A 22055-nucleotide genomic window follows, 5' to 3' on the forward strand; every position below is an offset into this window, starting at 1 on the left:
GAAGAACAAGAAAAACCACCGCACTATTTACACACATTTTCATATTTAATTTTTTTTTCCTGAATATTTTTAAGTTGCTCACTAGATTACCAAGGAGGGGGGGTCACGGTGGCTTACAAACATAAAACAATAAAATAAAACAAAACACGAACACTGGCACATACTGCAAATATCAGTTGCATTCTGGTTGTGTGTGTGACACCATCGATCCTCTGAATGCTAACGTCTACATCTGTATCTACTGTCGATACTGTGTTTGTTATTCGCTTGGTCAATTCATTTCCTCGACTGTGTCCAACTTAAAACTGCGTCTATATTAACTGTCGTCAACCAAGACTGCCATGAACTGTCGTAAATAAGTCTTTCCTAAAAGTAACTCTAAAATATATTAACCTCTTCTGTCCTAAAATAACTGTCACACCTTGATCAACAACCTAATCTTGGCTTAATTTTGCCTTCCTTGGTAAACAACTTCCTATCTGTTGTTTTTCCACCAACCCTATTTCCTATACCTTTGTTTTCCTGATAAACCCATTTCCTCTTACTTTGTTATAATTTTTCCTCATTGCTTTTCTTTCTTAATAACTTTTGGGGGGAGGAACCTCCACAATATTCCAAGAAAACATCATATAAAGTAAGCAATGAAAGTTATTTTGTGTTTTTCGAGTCTTCAATTGTTAAATAGCAGAGGAGAAATACTAAAAACGTTTCAAGTAAACGTTTTCCTTTTAATCTTAAAGAACAAAGAAAAGGGACTAACATGTAACAATATATGGAACGGGAGTGGCATTTCAAAAGTAATACTACCTATATTTGTTATTCTACATTTAGAAGTACGCATTCATACATCGTAATTTGCTTATAGTAGTACACACGCACACATGCACACACACACACATCTACAGTTGTGGCCATATTCGTCAGTCGGTTGATCAATTTATTTCTCCATCTCCCTCGAGCTACACCTTGTCTTCGACTGTGTTTAACTCACAACTGTCCTCAACGCTTAGTGTCGTCAACTGTCGCAACCCCAAGATTTCGTAAATTGTTGCAAAGCTGATTGTTCCTCCAAACATTAACAGCAAAATAATTCTAAATATACTGACCTTTTTTTTTTCAAGTCACCATCACGCCCTGACCAACAATCCTATTTTTGATTTCTTTTGTGTACCTTTCAGAACAGCTTTCTTTACCTATGTTCTGTTGATAAAGTATTTCTTCCTCTTTTTCTAACATGTACAGAACTAGAGTTAAACACTGAATTTTTCATTTGAGTTATGACAGAAAAGCAACTACCTGGCAAATTTACTCGGTGAACCAAGTGCAAAAGAAATTAACACAATTGCATTTAAATGAAATTTTCTCGGCTGGAGTCTCTGAAATAGTAGGTGAATATCTGGCATCTGGATGCCCTATCCCCAGAAAAGAAACACAAAGTTTTTTTAAAAAGATGAAAAGAAAATATCTAGAAAACTGTGCACTGCTTATGTTGAACAAAGGAAAACTAAAGAAATGCGAACAAGTACCCAATCGAAATATGATTGGATTACCGATAAAAAGCGAAACGGATTAGCTACAAATAGACACAAGACACCAATCAAAAGCAATTACGTAAAAGGTAAGATAGAAAAACGCTCTAGAAAATAACAAATGTAACCACAAGATGTAACATTGTTCGAAACAGACACGCAAAAAGAGCACAATTAGAGCCAACTATATATAAGTTAAGATAGACAAGGTCCGAGAAAACAGCAAATGTATATTCCGTGGATAAAGAGACGAAACAATACATTACATAACCGACGACTGCCTGGATGCATTTCGAGAAGGGAAAATGTTCATTGCTTTAAATGAAGACAGGTAAACTCCAAACAACAAAAGCATAAAATTAGCCAATCAATATGCTATGAGTGAACCTGTGAATGCAAAAAATATATACGTCTCGTAATTCTGCAAGCAGACATCATCAATACAATAGATATGAAATAAATGGTTGAATGAGAAATACGCAAGTACAGCGATAAAACTATTTGAAGGAAAATTATATAGTAGAAATATAATAAAATATAATAAATACCTGGACAGTATCTTTCGTAAATATTCTGAACACTTCATAAACTGAACAAAAGAACTACCCAGCTTTCTGGATCAAAGAAACTAAGAACGATTAGACCAAGAATTATTCCGTTTTGAAATATCTCTACAATTACATAAATGCAACTTTGCATGTGTGTGTGACTTCGTTCTTTATAGACTCCAAAACGGCTGAACAGATTTTCTTTAAAATTTACAGAACTTTAATAAAATAAATGAAAGCATCTAGTGCGCTTGAAAGCCAAATCACAACGTAATATTATGAAAAATAAACAAGTATTTTACTGGTTTGAAATTTATAACAAATATATTTCAGAGGTATACTCCATCTTAAGTGTGTTTTCTTGTTTCTTATTTTTCCTTTTCTTCTTCCTTGCCATGTTCTAACGTTGGAGAAAGAAGTCTGTTTGTAAAGAGCCACGCGTTGTATCTCAGCGGTTGTATTTTGAAATGTTTGAACTGTGCGTAGGCAACGCAAGAATAACGTCAAGGATGAGAGTTCATTTAGAAACGTTGTTTTAATTTGAATAAAATAAAATACACCTCTAGCGCGCTTGAAAGCCAAATCACAACGTAATATTAGGAAAATATATAAATATTTTATTTGTTTGAAATTTATCATAAATATATTTCAGAGGCATACTCCATCATCAGTGTGTTTTTTTTTTCTTTCTTTTCCCCCTTTTCTTCTTCCTTGCCATATTGTAACGCTGGAAAAGGTCTGTTTGTAAAGAGCCACTCCCGTTGATTCCTTGATACCCCTTCTATCATTGTATGTGGTCAGTTTAGTAAACCATGTAGGAGCCTAGTGGTGTACAGACAGACACCCACAGATGTTGATCTTTTTTTATATAAAACGTGTGTGACTCATATTTTTAGAAAGCATATTTAAAGTCGATGTGTCTATTTTTCGGCCTGTGAATGACTTCGCCATTTTGTAACACGAAAAGTATGTCGATCCCTTGAAATGAACATTATTTTCTTGGTCTTGTTTACCCCTCTCTATAAAAAATAATGCCCTCATGGTGTCCGTCTACAATTGCCTCTAATAACCAAGTTCAGCTCCTGGCTTTCTCGTGTGGTTTAGCTACTAAACTGGCAAAACATTATACTTACTGGAAGAAGAGGCAAAGACGCCTTAAAACCAGACATTTCAGGTAGGTGCGGCTCGTAAAATTTGGTTTACCTAGGAGAAGGCAACTCTGAATCAAAACTTCTGATACATTGCAGGATTATTCTACGTGCGAAAAGGTTACGGGAGTAAACCCCAACAGATAATCCTGAAATGGAGTCCCTTAGATGTCTTGACTTTATATTGTCATCACCGAAAACTACTGTAGGTTCACTGCTACACCGATATGTATGGTTGCCAATAACAACAGCACATTTTTATAATATATTTATCATGAATATCTAGTCATTGGAATTGTTTTGATAACTTGATAGAAAACTGCTCTACCATTTATTTGCTGCGGGATTTGACTCAAACAGGAAATGAGATTAAGGGACAAATAGCCTTCGTTGTACAGTCTAACTTCTGCTAGCAGAGATAAATCAGTAATTATAACTTTTTTTAAAAATTGTCCATTGTCTTTTCGTGTTTACCTTTCGATTAAAATGTTTTCGCTTGTTAAATTTTGTTAGATTTTGTTAGATATTGTAAAATTTTGTTAGATTTTGATAAATTTTGTTAAATTTTGTTAAATTCTGTTAGATTTTGTTAAATTTTGTTAAATGATTTTAGTTCTTGTTAAATTTTGTTAGATTTTGTTAGATTTTGTTAAATTTTGAATGTTGTCTATTTCTTCTTTTGTAGTTTCCACGAATATAATAAATAAAATGGATGATATATTTATATATATACTAGCATGGGTTCCCGGCAGTGCCCGGATGTTTGGAGGTGTGTGTTGAGCAAAAAAAAAGAAAGTGGTAGTAGGCAGGCAGGCTCGAACCCGTACCGCAAAGGAGGAAAAGAACGTGAAAAAAAAAGGTGACGTGCTTGCTGTCGCGACCATCGCCAAACCTAAAGTGACGTAGGTTTTAATTAAGGCTAGACAATCGAAAAGAGGCGATAACTTTCGAAAATATCGGAAAAAAAAGCGTCCCCTCCCTATAGGAAAGTGTCCAGTTGAGGGTGGAGGAATTAATGTTTTTGGTCAATTTTTCGATATTTGTCGTCTGAAAGATCGAGCTTCAAGATGATATCTATCTCGTGAAAATCTTGTGCCTCTGTCGAAAGTTTTATGTAGACATACATACATACATACATACATACATAAAAGGCTTCCTACAGTCTTGACAGACTATAGATACCCACTGTAAGGATGCCTGCGCGTAAAATTTTTGTAGCAACAGTTGCGCAATATCTAACCACATCTCTCCTGAGTCGACATTGTTGAATACCAGTGGCAAGTGGAGGTTCAGGACGCTTGGAAACAAGGCCGAGATAAGCGGAAAGCACACGCAGCGCCTAGAATTTCCAAATGGTCACCCATTTGGTACTAGCCAGGCTCAACGTTGCTTAACTTCGGTGATCTGATGGGAACCGGTGTGTCAACGTGATTATGCCGTATACATACATACATACATACATACATACATACATACATACATTTAAAAACTTAGATGAGATTTATATTATAGAAGATGATTATAAGTAATTTTTTTCATGGCTGGTAGGCAGTTGCATGATCCTCATGTGACTTTGGAGGTTCCCAACTCAAATTAGATTCCACATAATAAAAGGACCACTCCAATCATGGTCAAAAACTTCCACGCTTTTTGTAACTTCTTTAGTGACTTACAAGACCAGTATAACTGCGACAAACTTGTCCACACCCGATACAAATCTAATAAGTTTGAGATCTTGATAGAATGGTGCCAAACTTCATTCATTTCTTACGGTGGTTTCGATCCATTACAGATGCTGTTGTGTTATTCTGTCCAATAAACGATCCAGAGGTCCCCCTCTCTTCCTATATTCCTTTTTCCATTTGTGTTCACTCTTCCACCCAGCATTCTTTTAATAGATCTGTTACACCCACTATTGAAAAAAGGATCCTCTGAAATATATCATGGAAAATTGTCACACACAGTAAAACTCTTCAAGTAAGACCTTGGTCCTTAACACAATTGAATATATATATATATATATATATATATATATATATATATATATATATATATATATATATATATATAATTATTTTCCACATCCGAACCAACGTCGTAGTCCAAAAGAGCCAAGAAAACCAACGAACCGGAAACTGGCTTTCTTGGCTTTTGTGGGCTGCCACGTTGGTTCAGCTGTGGAAAATAATTATATATTCTCTCACACTTTCTGAATATATATATATATATATATATATATATATATATATATATAATTTAAAGGAGATTAGAATAATAGTCTAAAGAGCTAAGTGTATTTTAATGTAATAGTGAAATTACTAGTTTAATTAAAATACAGGAAATGCTCGTTGTAATTTAGATATATAATAAGCTCGATAGTTAAATGTCCTAGAGCTAATTCAATATTAAGTAATGTGATTTATAATTTAAAAATTTTTAAAATTTTTAAAATTTAAAAATCAAAATTTAATTAAATTAAAAATCAGTTTCATAAGAAGGAACAACAACAAAGTCAATTATCTGTACGATCGTTTCGGAAATCCGTGCTTTTTATTTGTGGTATACATGAAGTCACGTAGAACAATTATACATAGTTTTTTTGGTAAGCACGGTCTCCTCATCAGCAAATTTAGGAGGATTTCTATTGAATTGAAAAGACACCAAAAATAAACCTAGCATTAAAAGTAAGGCAGATGAATCTGAAAAATTGAAGTAAAAGGTTTGGATTTAAAATTTATAAGAAAATTGGTATAGGTTAGAGATAGAAATGAGTAGAAAAAATATATATTTTTTTGAATTTACATAATAAATTTGATTTAAAAATATATAGATATATAATTACCTTTTGGTTTTACTTTTTTTGAAATCAGGAACTGTATTTAAAGTAGTCATTTAGATGTTTGCTATAGCTTTTTATTTTGTTCATCAGAAAATAATTAGCTCTAATAATAATAAAATTAATAAACTACAAAATGCAACTATATAAAATACATCGGACTGTAACTGTAGAAGAAAAAATAAATGTCCCCTACAAGGCTCATGTAAAATTAAAAATGTTATCTATAGCTGCACAGTATCAAAAACTCCAAATATACAAGAACCTATCAACAGCCATAACTCAACTACCAGATTAAATAATAACACCAACTTAAATCAATCTACCGATCAATTATTAACCAACCCACCACATTATAATCCAACAATAGACCTAACGGAAAATAATCATAATAATCAAGAGGTAATATATATTGGTTCCACATCTGGCCCAATAAAACATAGAATTTCAACGCACAAACATTCTTTTAAAAATAACTCTCTATCAAACCAAACTACTCTATCCAACTATATTTGGCAACTAAAAAATAGCAATATTTCTTTCAACTTAAAATGGCAAATAATTGAGACTTGCAAATCATATAAACCAGGAGATAAATTTTGTACATTATGTACAAAAGAAACCCTAAAAATTTTAAAATATGAAGATATAAAAAGCACAACCAAACTAGTAAATTCAAGACACGAGCTTCTATCATGTAATCATAAACGTTGGTTTAAATTTAATAAATATAAACCACCTTAAATCATTAAAAATTACTCATTAGTAAAAATAGATTTTTTTTTTTTTTAATAAATTAAGTTAAACCAATTACCGCCCTTAGACTCGTAAATCAAATAATAAATAAAGCCATGACAATTATCTCCCCTTAAAAACTTGCAAAAAAAAAATACTCTCTCTCTATAGATATTAACTGTAGCGTCTTTAAATCAAAATACGCTAACGGAAACAATTTACTGCACGAGCGTCGCCCTTTTAAAATTCATCATTCAATAAAATAAAAAGCTATAGCAAACATCTAAATGACTACTTTTAAATTATAAATCACATTACTTAATATATATATATATATGTATATATGTATATATGTATATATATGTATATATATATGTATATATATATATATATATATGTATATATATATATATATATATATATATATATATATATATATATATATATATATATATATATATTGATTTGCAAATTGCCGCGTGTTTTCGTCTTTCACGCATTGTGATAGCCTACTATAGCTCCTCCGAAACGAAAAGTCGCATTGGATTTTATTACGGACCGTTCTTTTATGGGTCTTTAGTCGGTTAAACTATATTTGAAGAGGTCAAAAATGGGTCAAATTTTTTTTTTACATTGTTATGCATGTTGTACATTTATCTTTTATGTTGTTCATTTTTAATTTTTAATCGGTTTATATGCGTCTCACATTAGATCAGAGATAACGTAACCAGCATTGAATGTTTTGGTTTCGATTCTAACTGAAGACACGTAAATACTTTTATTTTTACTTTTAAAATCACGACTCTATAATAATCTATATATCTATAAAAGTGAAAATGTATGTGTGTGTTTTTGTGTGTACAGTTCTCTAACAAACTACTCTGTCAATTTTCGGTCTACAGACTCGAAATTTGAAATAAGTGGTATTGATATTTGGGAAAATCTTTTTAATCGGTTTTCGGCCAGATATTTGGCCGTTAAGAGGTCAAAGTTCAACGATTTGCCATTTTAAAACTCTACCAAACTCCTCCGTCAAATTTCGGGTCTAAATACTTGAAATTTTGGATGTGGGTTACTTCGAAATGGATCAAACCTTTTAATTTGATTTGAATCCAAAACACTAAATGTTAAGGGGTTAAAATTGGGATCAAAGTTAAGAAAAGACTTTGCTCTCCGCAGTCTCCATCAAATTACTCGCTCAATTGTTAGTCTTAACATTTGAAATTTTACATAAAGGGTATTCAGATACGTAGCAAGCTTCTAAGCAGTTATCGGGCGAAAATATTGCTGCCAAGAGGTCAAAGTTCAATGAGTTGACCCTTGCAAACTCTACCTAACTCCTCCGCCAATTTTCACTCTAAACGTTTGGCATTTTAGGTGTAGGTTACCTGGACATGAGTTAAACTTTTTACGATATATATATATATATATATATATATATATATATATATATATATATATATATATATATTATTTAATAATATAATATTATTTATCTTCCACCAGACTATCCATTCATGTGTAATCACCTTTTTCTTCACCATATTCCCTCTGCTTCAATTTTTCTTTTCAAGTAAGATCTTTGACTTACTTGTTGTTTCATCAAATACTTTTGCATGCAAAAATCAGATCTCGAATTTTGCTAATTCCTACCCTCCGATGAGAAGGAAAGTATTAAGGACTATCCACTTATCTAGTGTTTCCTTTTCAGATTAAATATGTCTTTAACTCATTTCAAAGTGGTTTTTAACATGTTTTATTAACTGTTTGCTCGTATATATATATATATATATATATATATATATATATATATATATATATATATATATATATAATACTTCTCAACTAAATTATTGATCGGATTTGGCCTTTTGACTATATCTGGATCTATGGATCTCATTTTATACAAAATGTATGCGTGTTTTTTTTTTTTTGTTTGTTTTTAGATGTGCACTTGTGCCCGTAATTTCTCTGATTGTAAGTGCATATCTTTTGGTCGGCCGAGATAATTGAGGCTGTGTACAGTTTAGGGGGCAAGGTAAAATACGAAATTCGTCTCGACCCGGGAAAAACATAAGACGAAAAGAGAATGGAAGAACACTAGGGCGTCGGGGGGGGGGAGGTCCAGAAGAGAAGGTGGTGGTGATGATGGTGATGGTGGTGAGGAGGCGATGGGCGTTGATTGGGGAGTGAGGATCTTCACCGTGTTACTTCAGTACTTGTCGACGCACCTGGTGTTAAGATAATACGTCAAGTTGAATTCCTGTCAGAACAACGCCGGAGACACACACCAGCTCACCCCTTGTTTAATCACATCGTCGGACAGACAAAAACCGCACACGTGCGCAATTGTCAGCGCAGACAAACAGACAAACCGACAAACAGACACTCACACGAACGTTCAAACATGTAAATCGCATATATATATATATATATATATATATATATGTGTGTGTGTGTGTGTGTGTGTGTGTGTGTGTGTGTGTGTGTGTAAAAGTGACCTTGTCTGTATGTCTGTATGTCTGTATGTGTGAAGAAAAGTGACTACCAAACTACCCTTTCAATTCTTGAATGTGTGGAATAATTTTGATTTACTTTTAAGCCGTTAATAAGAAGTAAAACGTGAAAAACAGTTCAACTGGGCAGGCGTAAGTCGACTAAACGTGTTATTTCTATTTGGGAGAGAATAACATTGAATCTCATTGTTTGGATAGCTAGACTAAACACAACTTGGATATATAAAATGCCACGAATTCTGTGAATTTTATTCTGACGATTCCCTACGGAGTGAAAAATGTGTTATGTACTTTTCTTAATGTGTATACAAGGTGTCTTGAATAAATTTCCAGACTTTTTTTTCGTATGCGCACTTTTATTAATAGTACACACATAAAACCAAACTCCTATCCTTACATCATCAACGCTCTGATCCCCATCTGGCATCAATTGTGATGGATGGCTCTCGTCTGGGTGAGGCCCCATATTTTGACAAGCTTCTGGGTTTGACCTTTACTCCTGATCTGAAATGGAACACGTACATCAAGTCTGTTGCCAAGGTCGCTGGAAAGATGGTGGGATCCTTCTACCGCTCCAGAAGATATCTCACTACTGATGCAATTCTCTATCTATATAAAAGCCAAGTACGTCCAAAGATTGAATACTGCTGCCATATCTGGGCAGGAGTTGCTAAAAACAGCCTATCCTGCCTTGACAGAGTACAAAATAGACTTCGTGGCTTAGTGGGGGATGCCCTTTTCTCTACCCTGCAACCTCTCTCCCACAGAAGAGACGTTGCGAGCCTATCCTTGTTTTATCGTTATTTCCATGGCAGGTGTTCGTCTGAACTCCAATCTCTGGTCCCCCCTCGCCAATCTTTCACGAAAAACACCCGTCTAGCTGAATCCACTGTGAAAAATTTCCCCCACTCTATATCTGTGCCTAAATCAAAACGCGGATTCCATGAACAAAGCTTCTTTCTTAGAACTGCACGCCTGTGGAACTCTGTTCCGTCTGCCTGCTTCCCTCCGGACTACAACTTGAATGTCTTCAAGTCCAATGTTAACAAATTCCTAATGAACCGCCCCCTTAATTAAACACTTCATCAAATCTCCACACTAACGTAATGTACTTGCAATAACCCTTATCCCTGAGTGGCTTCCGGGCCTTGATAAGTTGTGATCACTGTGTAAAAAAAAAAAGAAGGAAACCTCTAACCCCCCCTCCGAATAATCTCCTTCAGCTGCAATGCACTTGTTATACCGTTCCAACAACTTCTGGAATGCCCCGTGAAAGTCTTCTTGTGTGAGTGTGTCAATGACCCTTGTCACAGCCTTTTTCATCTCCTCAATTTTCTCATAACGGCAGCCTTTAAAGTTTCCAAGGAGCAAGGTCTGGACCATATGAAAAGTGAGGAACGGTCTTGATGCTCGTCTTGCTCATACAGTCTGATCTTCTCTGGGCACCTTTGGAACAAATTTCGCGCAAATCTTCCGCATCTTCAGTTTCTCGCAGATAAGTGTGTGCACTGTTCCCACACTGTCAGCAAACTGTGCACCGATTTTATCTATAGACACAAAACGGTCCTTATTCATGAAATTCTTTATTTGGCCAATCAACTTTGGTGTTCTGGCTTCCTTACTCCTCCCATTCTTATCATCACTTACAGACTCCCTGCCATCCTTTATCTTTTGTCCTTACACACACACACACATATATATATATGATTACTTAATTGAATCACATAAATTAATATACGAAATTATAAATTTATGCGTAAACTATAAGTATTTACTTCAACAGTGCTCAATACGTAGGTAGAGCTAGGATTCATACGGCTTATGTATCAGGCATAAGCCTTATGAATCCTAGCGTGGATGAAACACGGAATATTCTGTGTAGCTTAATTGCCATATATATTTTATAACTTACTATATATACACACACACACATATATATGTATGTATGTATATATATGTATATATATATGTATATATATATATGTATATATATATATGTATATATATATATGTATATATATATATGTATATATATATATATATATATATATGTATATATATATGTATATATATATAGTTTTAGATATGTATGTCTAGGTGTATTTTCTGGTACTAGATGTACTTTAGCTTTTATGAATCTTAATTACTGTATAATATTATATCCTAATAGTATCAAAGAGTAAAGTTTTAATATTATTATTCCTGATAGTAGTAGTAGTAGTAGTAGTAGTAGTAGTAGTAGTAGTAGTAGTAGTAGTGGTGTTGTACTTACTTCACAGTGCTGTAATGTTTTACACCGATTTTTTTTCCCCTGGAGAGCGGGCTCTTACACCAAATCTAGTGAGGATATTCGAAGAGTCAATTAAATGGGAAGCACCTGCTGAGCCAAGCAGAACTGACTTCTGGAGTACGGTGATATTGTATCTGATTTCCAATGAGTTCAGCTGTTATATAGAATCATTGGGAATTTTTTTTATTACCTTTTTATCTGTTTGGTTACATATGTTTCAGATGCTGGACCATGTTTACGATCCAACAGCCTCGTCAGACCTTACAGAAGTAGTTGTTAGTATTAGGAAGAAGTGTTTTAGAAGCATCTAAAACACTTCTTCCTAATACTAACAACCACTGCTGTAAGGTCTGACGAGGCTGTTGGATCGTAAACATGGTCCAGCATCTGAAACATATGTAACCAAACAGATAAAACACACACACTCACACACACACACACACACACACACACACACACACACACACACACACACACACATATATATATATATATATATATATTGTTTTATTGGTAGTATTATTTAAACAAAACCAAAATGTGTCAACCAAGGAGTGCTCAATGTTAAGACAGAACAATATAAATATGATGGATGTGATAACTAATGGCTACACATATGCAAACATAGATACTTATGGTCTGCGATCGTTTTCTTCTTCTGCATTTTCCTTTTAATATCCTGAAGATGTCCCCTGCTATAAGGAACGAAACGTTGGTCCCGATTTTATAAATTCATTCGGTTTTTCTTTTTTCAAAACAACATATATATATATATATATATATATATATATATATATATATATATATGAATTCGCGCATAAGCCTTAAGAGTCCTAGAGTGAATGAAACGCGGAATATTCAGTGTAGCTTAATTGTCATATACATTTTATAACTTACTAACTAGCTCTACCTACGTATTGAGCACTTTTGAAGTAAATACTTTAAGTTTACCCATAAATCTATATTAATTTTATGTGAGTAAATTAAGTAGTTATATATATATATATATATGTGTGTGTGTGTGTGTGTGTGTGTGTGTGTGTGTGTGTGTGTGTGTGTGTGAATGGAAATGTACAAAAAAAAGAATACGAAAAGTATAATAGCTTATAACTTGTCTTTATTCGTTTTCAATTGGTGACGTGCAGGAATACAAAATAATATTATGAAAAAATTAAAGCACTTTTTTTACAGGTACATATTTTCGACCGATCCTTCAATCTTCATAGTGAAAGTGATGAGCATACACGGGGAAAAGCTTGATATATATATATATATATATATATATATATATATATATATATATATATATATATATATATATATATATATATGCATTTTTCTACTTGGGATCGTATTTGAATATATAAACAAACACCAATATATATATATATATATATATATATATATATAAATATATATATACACACACACACGAGGGGCGTGCAATAAGTAATGCCCCTGAACTACTTCCCATAGCAATAGAGCAGCGAAACTTGGCACATTTATTAGTCTTTCTCTACATAGGAACCACCTAGAGTCATGCATTTCTCCCATCGTTTGATGCAGCTCTGGAGACCGTTTTATAGAACACCCCAGGTTGATCTTCCAACCACGACGGGACTTCAGAAATCAAGATTGTATCATCTGGGAAACGCTTTCCTTTTAAAAACAACTTCCTGGCTGGGAAGAGGTGAAAGTCAGAGGGTGCAAGGTCAGAAGAGTAGGAAGGATGGGGAAGGATTTCATAACCACACGCCCGTGCTTCTGATCTGGCGACATGCGGGTTGTGGACCGGAGCGTTGTCCTGCAGGAGGAGGATACCTTTGCTGATCTTGCCCCGCCTCTTGATTTTGATAGCTTCCCTTAATTTCCTCAAAAGTGAAGCATAATAGGCTCCTGTAATTGTGGTACCCTTTGCCTGGTCCCAGAAGACTGTAAGAATGATCTTGCCAGCGGAGGGCTGCGACCTTGGCTTCTTTGGAGGTGATGAGTCCAAGTGCTTTGATTGCACTGACTGGGCTTTGGTCTCTAGATCATAGTGATGGATCCAGTTTTCATCCTGTGTAATCAGTCTTTTGAAAAACTTTGACTCATCTTCTTGACACATCTCCAAATTCATCCTCGAGCACTCGACGCGTTCTCGCTTCTGGAATGGTGTGAGCAACCTGGGAATCCATCTGGCAGACACCTTATGCATATGTAAATGGTCATGAATGATAGTTCCCACAGACGCTGTACTAATCTTGACATCTTGGGCTAGTTGGTGAATAATAACGCGCCGATCTTCCAAAATGGCAGCCTCAACTTGACGGACAGATGGCAGCGTTTTGCAAGGTCATATGATGGGGCATTATCACCATAAGTTTCTTTCATTTCATCAAAAGTCTCCTGTGGTGTGCGTCCTTTCAAATACAAAAACCGGATCACTGCTCAACATTTAACAGGCTCCATTTCACACCTGACTCAGTTCAAACACCTGTAAAACAGAAACCACAATTAGTTCAGAGCTGTAATTTGCCACATAATCTGTAAAGATATAAATCATTGCACATGCAAAATTACAGCTAGATGAGACAACTGGAAGTGGGTCAGGGGCATTACTTATTGCATGCCCCTTGTATATGCGTGTGTGTTTATGGGAAAATATACTTATACAATTACATTGCACATTTTATTTATACCAATCTTTTAATTTACGAAGCTCGATGTAACTACAGAGTATCTAATATATAAACGGACAAAATATGTGTGTGTTTATATGTCCGCACATATTTTCGACAGACGCGGCGGATCCACACGAGAGCGGTACCGTTTGCAGCTCGATCCTTCAGCCGACAAATATCGAAGAATTAGATGAAAACATTAATTTCTCACCTTGGATTGACTACGCTTAATTTCAACGCTCTCGACTTCCGCTTGCGCCATGTACGCATCAGCCACGACGTTACGTTTTATTTTTTTTCCTCCTTCGCGTTACGGTTTCGAGTTTGCATGTCTACTGCCACTTTTTTTTAATAACACATCTCTCCAACCGGGCTGCCCACTGTTGTTTTTCATCCCCTCCCCTGCCGGTACTAACACTTTATTTTTTTTTCAGGGTTCCTTACACACCACCTACACACACACCCGGCCAACGCTGGGGAACTCTGCTAGTATACAAATAAATGACAAAATCTATTGTCCATCTTACCGTTTGTATACTGAAGTGTTCAATTCTTGCTAAAAGAATTGAACATTTTAACATACTTAAAAAATAAATCGTAAGATGGACAACATCTTGAAATTTGGAATATAGTCATTTGTCATATATATATATATATATATATATATATATATATATATAGAGAGAGAGAGAGAGAGAGAGAGAGAGGGGGGGATGCGTTCTGCAGAACCAAAAGTTTTTACAACTGGGTCCAATATCACTAAAAATTGCGTAAAGATGAAACACTAGTTGGTGTAGGTAAAAATCATGAATATTAAAATAAAGATAGTGTTATTTCCTCCTCTCCTTCATCAAGAATACGAGAATTTATAATAAGTCGTTAATTTCTTTGTAATGTGTATAACCGGACAACACTGTTTAGGGACAGCTAGTATACAAATATAATATCTGCATGTGAGAACATGAAATCGTTTTTTTTTATCGTTTTTTTTTTTTTTTTTCGCGAAACAAATTGTAATGTGATTTCTGCGTAAGTTAAACTTTAATTTTTGGTTAGCGTTGTCAATCAGGCATTCAATGTGTTTATTTGTTCGTTCTGTCCGAAGCGACAGATGTTATGACTCGACAATCGTGAACACAGTCAAACTGCTTACAGCCACCTGCAGCGTTGTGTCATTTTCTCATGACAACCAAATGATTATACGATGACGTTAAACAGGTTCTTCCCTTTTGTGTGTCCACTATAGCTTCAGTTTGAAATAGCATGTGTCTTTTATTCTAAATTTCTCCACGCATTTCTATGGTCGCCATCAATTCGTCTATCTGTAAGGTTAAAGTTAAAAAATTGAATTAAAAATATTTCTGCATTTTTTATATGATAATTCATAATACGGATTACTTGAATTATTCAGACTACTACTCTCATTTTGAGTGTTATTTTCACAACGTTTTGGTCGATGTAACCTTCGACCCTCTTCAAGTGTTGAAGGAAAGTTATCGAACTCGGGAATCTTTCTGTCAAACTCGGGAATCTGCATGGAATTTCGAACAGAACTATTCACTTAACCCGCGGGGGTAGCACGCACAACCCTGATCGATAGAAGCCCTCAGCAATCCGCAATTGTATTTTTCAGTGTCGCCTGCACTGAAGATTGAACCTTCAACTTTTAGAAGAGTGTAATATACAAATTAATTTTACCAAGTTCTTTATTCATTAGGCCACGGGATTAGCCATACCAAACCTGAGCTAATGAACCTGATTGTCCTTGTGCCCGGCTTTCTGGGAAAAATTTGTATTTTTTTGTCTTTCATCTACCACCAGTATCCGGCTTTTGTGTGCCAGTCCTCCCATGACGTGGAGCCCTCCTTGATGCTACGGTAGAACTGGAAATGTTTTTTCGATCATTAAATCATTTCTCTCTGATAGGCTCATAAGAGTAGTGGTTGATGGACAGAAATCAGAGGCCCACAGTATTAATGCTGGAGTCCCTCAGGGGTCCATACTGGGCCTAACTCTCTTCCTGATCTACATCAATGATCTCCCAAAACACATACTAAAATCTTTCGTTGACATCTATGCTGATGACACGACTATCTATGGCAACACATCAAAGGCCGTAAATGATGATTTTCTCTCTGATTCTCCCTCCTCTGATCTTGAGCGCGTGGTACAGTGGGGGAAGAGGTGGCTGGTTACCTTTAATGCATCTAAGACCAAACTCTTCATCATAAACGCTCTGATCCCCATCTGGCATCAATTGAAATGGATGGATCTCGTCTAGGGGAGGCACCATGTTTTGATAAGCTTCTGGGTTTGACCTTTACTCCTGATCTGAAATGGAACACATACATCAAGTCTGTGGCCAAGGTCGCTGGGAAAATGGTAGGATCCTTCTACCGCTCCAGAAGATATCTCACCAATGCAATTCTCTATCTATATAAAAGCCAAGTACGTCCAAGGATGGAATACTGCTGCCACATATGGGCAGGAGCTGCTAAAAACAGCCTATCCTGCCCTGACAGAGCACAAAATAGACTTCGTGGCTTGGTAGGGGATGACCTTTTCTCTTCCCTGCAACCTCTTTCCCACAGAAGAGACGTTGCGAGCCTATCTTTGTTCTATCGTTATTTCCATGGCAAGTGCTCGTCTGAGCTTCATTCTCTGGCCCCCTCGCTAATCTTTTTCAAAAAACACCCGACTAGCCGAAACCACCGTCAATAATTTTCCCTACTCCTTATATGTGCCTAAATCAAAACGTAGATTCCATGAACAAAGCTTCTTTCTTAGAACTGCACGCCTATGGAACACTGTTCCGCTTGCCTGTTTACCTCCCGACTTAAACCTGGATGTCTTCAAGTCCAACACAAACAAATTCCTGATGAACCGCCCCCTTAAGTAATGACACTTTATCAATTCTCCAATACTATTACTATACTATCCAATTGATTACTGTACACACAATAACCCTTATCCCCGAGTGGCCATTGGGCCTTGATAAGTGGTGAACTCCATGTAAAAAAAGCATTAAAAACTGGTGACGTTATCACTGTACTGTGACATGCATATGTATATTACCATCGTTTTCTGGGGAGAGTTGCTTGGTTGGGGAACGTCTTGGGAACGCAACCAGCTCCCCGGGTGTTAAACACGATAGCTAACGATAGGCACATGGAAACAGCAAAACAACGGGTCCAGATGTCGTCGGTTATAACCGGCGTGCATGGGTCGCTTCTTGTCTTCATTGTGTCGTTAAAGGCATCTTTCCATCGTTGGCATTAATGGCATGTTGGAATTTAACGCTTATACAAAAATAGCGAACAAATGTATTTTTATAAAAATATAATTTAAGATTTAACAATGAGGAGCATATTTTTATAAAGACCAGTTGAAATATCATCCAACATCATCATTTGAGTCCCAAACAAACTTTTTATTTAAAAAACGTCCAAGCGTCTTCAATACATGTCAGTTGGATTGTTGTTTTCGTTTGATTCGTACGTCGATTTATTTGTAAAATAATATCTGAATTTGTCAGCATCATCATCATCATCTACCGCAGAAGTGTGAGTCCCAAACAAACTGTTTGATTAAAAAAAAAAAAGTCCAAGCGTTTTCAATACATGTCAGTTGGATTGTTGCTTTCGTTTGATTCGTACATCGATTTATTTGTAAAATAATGTCTGAATTTGTCATCATCATTATCTACAGTAGAAGTGTGAGTCTTATAGACAAACTTTTTTATTAAAAAAAAGAACCAGAAGGAAAAAGGACAAAAACAGTCCAACCGCTTTAATCGCTGATCGTTTGGATTTTATTTTCGTCTAATTGCGACATTTGTAAAGTTGCACAAGCACTTCAACGAGTGACTGTCTCTTCTACAAATCATTTGTATTGGATTGGTTTTGTTTTGTTTTGTTTTTCATGTCAAACTCATTTAATCGTACCCATCATCATCATCGTCGTCCTGATCATCGAGTATTTATGACTTTTGGAATGTTCCTTCATGTGTATTTTACATGTATATGAATGTGTACATATGTATATGCACATGTATATGCGTATATATGTGCCCCTACATCTCTATGTATGCATGTGTTTATTTCCATGTGTATGTGGGGTGGAGAGGACTCCCGTAAGCCGTGGTGAAGGCAACCCCTCTAGGAGAAGCAAATCTCTGATTAAAAAAACCATAAAGCGGGAGACCAGTACCCGTATTAAGCTGGTCTGCAGTTTGACTTGTTGCTAGCTATCTTGCTCTTGTTTGTTGCTGGATGTCAATATTTTGAATTGAGCGATAGATTTACCTGTCGTACAAAGCTAAAGCTCTACAAAATCATCTTCGTATAGATACTCCCTCAGGCATTTGTCTATAAAAAATAGTCCTGTGGCGATGAAAAAGTTGTGACGCGTGTAGGCCTAAAATGCGTGAAGCATGTAATAATTGATCTGCCATCATTATATATATCTATGCATATATGTATGCATATGTGTACGTATGTTTATACATGTACATGTGTATGTATATGTATGTATATATTATGTGTGTATATGTTTGTGTGTGCATGTATATACGTATATATATGTTTGTATGTATGTATATGTATATATGCATATATGTGTTTATGTGTATATATGCATATATGTGTGTATGTGTATGTGTGCACGTGTGTATGTATGTGTATGTATGCATGTGTGTATGTATGTGTATGTATGCATATATATATGTGTATGTGTATGTATGCATATATGTTCGTGCATATGTGCATGTATGTGTGTATGTGTATGAATGCATATATATGTATGTGTATGTTTATGTAGGTAGGTTTATGTATATATGTGTACGTATATATATGTGTATATGTATGAATATGTGTGTATGTATTTGTATGTGTGTGCATGTATATGTATATTGATGTATATGCGTAATGTGTATGTATGTATATATATATGTGTATGTATGTGTATTATGTATTGTATATGTATGTATGTGCGTGATATGTATGTGTATGTATGTGTATATATGCATGCATATATATATATATATATATATATGTATGTATACCAATGACCGTCTTTAATGTCATGTCTGAGCGTGTGAATTTGCCGGCAGGACTAAATAAGTCATTTTCGGGCTCATAGACTTTCAGTGTCTGAGGGAGTGGCACTCGTCTGACAAGACGTTGCAATCATCATTATGTATGTATGTATGTATGTATGTATGCCTAAGATTTTTCTCGGCGGCATCGGACCGGGTCGAAACCGGTACCGTCTGAAAGAGGGATGTCTTGGTCGAATAATATGTGAAAATTAGAAAAAAGGTAAATCATTTCCTATAAAAATAGTCGTTCGCAATGAGAGAGGGTAGCAAAAAATTGTTCCTTCGGGACAATTTAGTCAAACAGGCATGCACAAAAATGTTCTAGCTTGAATTAGTTTAAATATTAAAAAAAAAAAAGACGTAAATTTCGGTCACTCGATTGTAGACCGGTGATTATAGTGGCAGCGTCATCATCTTAAGGTTCCACGTTCAAATATCTCTATATTTTTTTCGATTTTTAATATTGAAACAAGGTTATTTATGCCATTTTTTCGTTCGTTTTCTTTTTAATTTATTTTTCCATCGCGTTTTTTTTTTACCGATTAAAAAAAAGAAATTTTAACATGTAAACGAGGTGATTTATTCTTTTTCGTTCAGTTTATTATTATTTATTTTGACTCACGTTCGCTGTTTTTTTTTTCCGATTTATAAAAAAATGTTATAGCAGTTAAACAGAGTTATTACGTTCGCTAATTCTTTGTTTTCCATTACTCTCCCCACACCTTACCACACTCTGGCATTGCCGGGTACTCCCGCTAGTCTATAATATAAATCTCACCTGTCTATTTAAATGTATGTATGTATGTATGTATGTATGTATGTATGTCTGAAACTTTCGACAGAGGGGCGGATTTCCATGAGATTGGTATCGTTCTGGAGCTCGACCTTTCAGACGACAAATATCGAAAAATTGGCTGAAAACATTAATTTCTTCACCTTTAACTGGGCACTTTTCTACAAGGAGGGGCCGCTTTTTCGCCGATAGAAAGTCATCCCCTCTTTTCGATGTACTAGACTCAATTTTAACCTTTCCACTTCCGGTTTATCGATGGACGCAACGGCAAAGACGTCACGTTATTTTTTTGTTTCGTTTTTTGTGTTTTGGGTTTTTTTTTTCACGTTCTTTCCTCCTTTGAGCACGGGTTCGAGCCTGCCTGCCTACTGCCACTTTTATTTATTTATTTATTTATGTTTTTGCTCACCCCCCCTCCAAACATTATATCTACACTCCGTGAATTTTCCCCGATAGCGGGGGGGGTGCAGATTTAATTCTTTGAAAACAAATTTTGTTTATTTGTTTTCGTTTCTATTTATTCATTTTATGTACTTGCCCGTTTTGCGGCTCCCACGTGACCTTCTGGCTTATCAATTCAGGTAGAAAAAAAAGTCAGGGCACCTTGTGTCGTTGTCGTTGTCGTTGTGGCGATGAGGCTCACCTGGCCGCCGACAACGGCTCAATTGGGGTCGCTGACAGTGAGATGTAATGCAAATTTATGTAGCCAACGTCTCGCGTTTCTTGCAGGTGTAACTCAATTGTTGTTTCAGGTCGAGTTAGAATTCTATAGTTTGAAAAAGTGGGAGCTTTGTGAGGTGAGGGGGAGGGGGAAAATTAAACGAGAAGAAGAAGAAGAAGAAGAAGAAGAAGAAGAAGAAGAAGAAGAACAACAACAACAACAACAACAACAACAAGAGGAAAAAATGTACAATAAAATGAAAGAAAGAAAAAAGAAAGAAAAGACTGCGAAGAAGAAAATAAAATACTGTGAAGAAGAAGAAGAAGAAGAAGAAGAAGAAGAAGAAGAAGAAGAAGGAGGAGGAGGAGGAGGAGGAGAAGAGGAAGTAATGCTAGTAAAAATAGAAGTAGAAGGAATGAGAGGAAGAAGAGGAAGAAGAAGAAAAAGGAGAAATAGATGAAGAAAAAAAAGAAGTAATAGTAGTAAAAATAGAAGAAGAAAGAATGAGAGAAAGAAGAAGAAGAAGAAGAAGAAGAAGAAAAAGAAAAAGACGAATAATAATGCAAACTACTTACAATAAGTAGACAAAATAAAGAGCAGAAGAAGAAATAAAAGGAAAAAAATAGACTCCGTTGCCTAGTAGGGGATGCTTTTTTCTCTTCCTAGAGACCTCTTTCTCACAGAAGAGACATTGCGAGCCTGTCTCTGCTTTATCGTTATTTTTATGGCAAGTGCTCGTCTGAGCTCCAATTCATAACCCCCCTCACCAAACTTTCACGAGAAACACTCGTCTATTTGAAAACACTATCAATAATTCCCCCTCTTTATCTGTGCCTAAACCTAAATGTAGATTCCATGAACAAAGCTTCTTTCTTAGAACTGCACGCCTGTGGAACTGTCTTCCGTTTTCCTGCTTTTCAGCTAACTACAATATGGTTGTCTTCAAGTCTAACGTAAATAAGTTCTTGATGAGCCGTTCCACTTAAGTTAACAAATTTACCGAATTTCCATTACTAACGATTACTATATTGTCCAATTGACTACTGTACACTCTTAACCCTTATCCTCGAGTGGTCTCTTGGCCTTGATAAGTGGTGATGCCTATGTAAAACTTAGCAAATTTACCGAATTCCCATTACAAACGATTACTATATTGTCTAATTGACTAATGTACACTCTTAACCCTTATCCTCGAGTGGTCTCTGGGTCTTGATAAGTGGTGATGCCTACGTAAAAAA

General features: G+C 35.4%; 1 pseudogene; it reads right to left on the reverse strand.

Moving 5' to 3' along the window:
* Nucleotides 1–4552: 4552 nt before the first annotated feature.
* On the reverse strand, nt 4553–4669 carry LOC145256040 (5S ribosomal RNA; annotated as a pseudogene).
* Nucleotides 4670–22055: the final 17386 nt, after the last annotated feature.

This window comes from Euprymna scolopes, chromosome 31 (genome assembly GCF_053919585.1).
Source record: "Euprymna scolopes isolate OS-2025 chromosome 31, ASM5391958v1, whole genome shotgun sequence".
NCBI classification, from domain to species: domain Eukaryota; kingdom Metazoa; phylum Mollusca; class Cephalopoda; order Sepiida; family Sepiolidae; genus Euprymna; species Euprymna scolopes.